Consider the following 4920-nt stretch of genomic DNA (forward strand, 5'->3'; position numbering starts at 1 on the left):
CTGAAACTCCACTATGGCCTGCTGCTGCTCGCACAGTCTGTCCAGCATGTGCAAGGTGGAGTTCCACCTGGTGGGCACGTCGCATATGAGGCGGTGAGCGGGAAGGCCGAAGTTACGCTGTAGCGCAGACAGGCGAGCAGCAGCAGGATGTGAACGCCGGAAGCGCGAACAGACGGCCCGCACTTTATGCAGCAGCTCTGACATGTCGGGGTAGTTGTGAATGAACTTCTGCACCACCAAATTCAGCACATGCGCCAAGCAAGGGATGTGCGTCAAATTGGCTAGTCCCAGAGCTGCAACGAGATTTCGCCCATTATCACACACCACCAGGCCGGGCTTGAGGCTCACCGGCAGCAACCACTCGTCGGTCTGTTGTTCTATACCCCGCCACAACTCCTGTGCGGTGTGGGGCCTGTCCCCCAAACATATGAGTTTCAGAATGGCCTGCTGACGTTTACCCCGGGCTGTGCTGAAGTTGGTGGTGAAGGTGTGTGGCTGACTGGATGAGCAGGTGGAAGAAGAGGAGGAGGAAGCCGAGAAGGAGGAGGTGGCAACAGGAGGCAAAGAATGTTGCCCTGCGATCCTTGGCGGCGGAAGGACGTGCGCCAAACAGCTCTCCGCCTGGGGCCCAGCTGCCACTACATTTACCCAGTGTGCAGTTAGGGAGATATAGCGTCCCTGGCCGTGCTTACTGGTCCACGTATCTGTGGTTAGGTGGACCTTGCCACAGATGGCGTTGCGCAGTGCACACTTGATTTTATCGGATACTTGGTTGTGCAGGGAAGGCACGGCTCTCTTGGAGAAGTAGTGCCGGCTGGGAACAACATACTGTGGGACAGCAAGCGACATGAGCTGTTTGAAGCTGTCTGTGTCCACCAGCCTAAATGACAGCATTTCATAGGCCAGTAGTTTAGAAATGCTGGCATTCAGGGCCAGGGATCGAGGGTGGCTAGGTGGGAATTTACGCTTTCTATCAAATGTTTGTGAGATGGAGAGCTGAACGCTGGCGTGTGACATGGTTGAGACACTTGGTGACGGAGGTGGTGGTGGTGGTGTTGGTGGTACATCCCCTGTTTGCTGGGCGGCAGGTGCCAACGTTCCTCCAGAGGCGGAGGAAGAGGCCGAGGCGGCAGCAGCAGAATAGGCCGAGGCGGCAGCAGCAGAAGAGGTAGCAGGGGGAGCCTGAGTGACTTCCTTGGTTTTAAGGTGTTTACTCCACTGCAGTTCATGCTTTGCATGCAGGTGCCTGGTCATGCAGGTTGTGCTCAGGTTCAGAACGTTAATGCCTCGCTTCAGGCTCTGATGGCACAGCGTGCAAACCACTCGGGTCTTGTCGTCAGCACATTGTTTGAAGAAGTGCCATGCCAGGGAACTCCTTGAAGCTGCCTTTGGGGTGCTCGGTCCCAGATGGCGGCGGTCAGTAGCAGGCGGAGTCTCTTGGCGGCGGGTGTTCTGCTTTTGCCCACTGCTCCCTCTTTTGCTACGCTGTTGGCTCGGTCTCACCACTGCCTCTTCCTCCGAACTGTGAAAGTCAGTGGCACGACCTTCATTCCATGTGGGGTCTAGGACCTCATCGTCCCCTGCATCGTCTTCCACCCAGTCTTGATCCCTGACCTCCTGTTCAGTCTGCACACTGCAGAAAGACGCAGCAGTTGGCACCTGTGTTTCGTCATCATCAGAGACATGCTGAGGTGGTATTCCCATGTCCTCATCATCAGGAAACATAAGTGGTTGTGCGTCAGTGCATTCTATGTCTTTCACCGCTGGGGAAGGGCTAGGTGGATGCCCTTGGGAAACCCTGCCAGCGGAGTCTTCAAACAGCATAAGAGACTGCTGCATAACTTGAGGCTGAGACAGTTTCCCTGGTATGCATGGGGGTGATGTGACAGACTGATGGGGTTGGTTTTCAGGCGCCATCTGTGCGCTTTCTGCAGAAGACTGGGTGGGAGATAATGTGAACGTGCTGGATCCACTGTCGGCCACCCAATTGACTAATGCCTGTACCTGCTCAGGCCTTACCATCCTTAGAACGGCATTGGGCCCCACCATATATCGCTGTAAATTCTGGCGGCTACTGGGACCTGAGGTAGTTGGTACACTAGGACGTGTGGATGTGGCAGAACGGCCACGTCCTCTCCCAGCACCAGAGGGTCCACTAACACCACCACGACCATGTCCACGTCCGCGTCCCTTACTAGATGTTTTTCTCATTGTTATGGTTCACCACAACAACAAATATATTATTTGGCCCAATGTATTGTATTCAAATTCAGCGGGATATAAATTTGAGGCCTAGTATTTAGGCGCTGGGTGACAGGTATGGGTTTAGTGACAGAATTAGATTTGGAAATGCACAGTAGCGGGTGTGTGAAGTTATTCTGAATGACCCTATGTGCACCTTGAATATTATATACCCTTTTAGGGATAGATTTCAAATAGCTCTGATATAGCAGAAACCACTAAATTATGAAATTGCTAAATTGGGAATTGTATTTCAACCCAGAACAAGAAATGTGCTTGAACGGACACTAAATAACTCGCCCAGCTACAGCACTAGGGACAGATTTAGCGGGATATAAATTTGAGGCCTAGTATTTAGGCGCTGGGTGACAGGTATGGGTTTAGTGCCAGAATTAGACTTGGAAATACACAGTAGCGGGTGGGTGTGAAGTTATTCTGAATGACCCAATGTGCACCTTGAATATTATATACCCTTTTAGGGATAGATTTCAAATAGCTCTGATATAGCAGAAACCACTAAATTATGAAATTGCTAAATTGGGAATTGTATTTCAACCCAGAACAAGAAATGTGCTTGAACGGACACTAAATAACTCGCCCAGCTACAGCACTAAGGACAGATTTAGCGGGATATAAATTTGAGGCCTAGTATTTAGGCGCTGGGTGACAGGTATGGGTTTAGTGCCAGAATTAGACTTGGAAATACACAGTAGCGGGTGTGTGTGAAGTTATTCTGAATGACCCAATGTGCACCTTGAATATTATATACCCTTTTAGGGATAGATTTCAAATAGCTCTGATATAGCAGAAACCACTAAATTATGAAATTGCTAAATTGGGAATTGTATTTCAACCCAGAACAAGAAATGTGCTTGAACGGACACTAAATAACTCGCCCAGCTACAGCACTAGGGACAGATTTAGCTGGATATAAATTTGAGGCCTAGTATTTAGGCGCTGGGTGACAGGTATGGGTTTAGTGCCAGAATTAGACTTGGAAATACACAGTAGCGGGTGTGTGTGAAGTTATTCTGAATGACCCAATGTGCACCTTGAATATTATATACCCTTTTAGGGATAGATTTCAAATAGCTCTGATATAGCAGAAACCACTAAATTATGAAATTGCTAAATTGGGAATTGTATTTCAACCCAGAACAAGAAATGTGCTTGAACGGACACTAAATAACTCGCCCAGCTACAGCACTAGGGACAGATTTAGCTGGATATAAATTTGAGGCCTAGTATTTAGGCGCTGGGTGACAGGTATGGGTTTAGTGCCAGAATTAGACTTGGAAATACACAGTAGCGGGTGTGTGTGAAGTTATTCTGAATGACCCAATGTGCACCTTGAATATTATATACCCTTTTAGGGATATATTTCAAATAGCTCTGATATAGCAGAAACCACTAAATTATGAAATTGCTAAATTGGGAATTGTATTTCAACCCAGAACAAGAAATGTGCTTGAACGGACACTAAATAACTCGCCCAGCTACAGCACTAAGGACAGATTTAGCGGGATATAAATTTGAGGCCTAGTATTTAGGCGCTGGGTGACAGGTATGGGTTTAGTGCCAGAATTAGACTTGGAAATACACAGTAGCGGGTGTGTGTGAAGTTATTCTGAATGACCCAATGTGCACCTTGAATATTATATACCCTTTTAGGGATAGATTTCAAATAGCTCTGATATAGCAGAAACCACTAAATTATGAAATTGCTAAATTGGGAATTGTATTTCAACCCAGAACAAGAAATGTGCTTGAACGGACACTAAATAACTCGCCCAGCTACAGCACTAGGGACAGATTTAGCTGGATATAAATTTGAGGCCTAGTATTTAGGCGCTGGGTGACAGGTATGGGTTTAGTGCCAGAATTAGACTTGGAAATACACAGTAGCGGGTGTGTGTGAAGTTATTCTGAATGACCCAATGTGCACCTTGAATATTATATACCCTTTTAGGGATAGATTTCAAATAGCTCTGATATAGCAGAAACCACTAAATTATGAAATTGCTAAATTGGGAATTGTATTTCAACCCAGAACAAGAAATGTGCTTGAACGGACACTAAATAACTCGCCCAGCTACAGCACTAGGGACAGATTTAGCTGGATATAAATTTGAGGCCTAGTATTTAGGCGCTGGGTGACAGGTATGGGTTTAGTGCCAGAATTAGACTTGGAAATACACAGTAGCGGGTGTGTGTGAAGTTATTCTGAATGACCCAATGTGCACCTTGAATATTATATACCCTTTTAGGGATAGATTTCAAATAGCTCTGATATAGCAGAAACCACTAAATTATGAAATTGCTAAATTGGGAATTGTATTTCAACCCAGAACAAGAAATGTGCTTGAACGGACACTAAATAACTCGCCCAGCTACAGCACTAGGGACAGATTTAGCGGGATATAAATTTGAGGCCTAGTATTTAGGCGCTGGGTGACAGGTATGGGTTTAGTGCCAGAATTAGACTTGGAAATACACAGTAGCGGGTGTGTGTGAAGTTATTCTGAATGACCCAATGTGCACCTTGAATATTATATACCCTTTTAGGGATAGATTTCAAATAGCTCTGATATAGCAGAAACCACTAAATTATGAAATTGCTAAATTGGGAATTGTATTTCAACCCAGAACAAGAAATGTGCTTGAACGGACACTAAATAA

The sequence above is a fragment of the Bufo gargarizans genome, chromosome 7, assembly GCF_014858855.1.
Source record: "Bufo gargarizans isolate SCDJY-AF-19 chromosome 7, ASM1485885v1, whole genome shotgun sequence".
Lineage (NCBI taxonomy): Eukaryota > Metazoa > Chordata > Amphibia > Anura > Bufonidae > Bufo > Bufo gargarizans.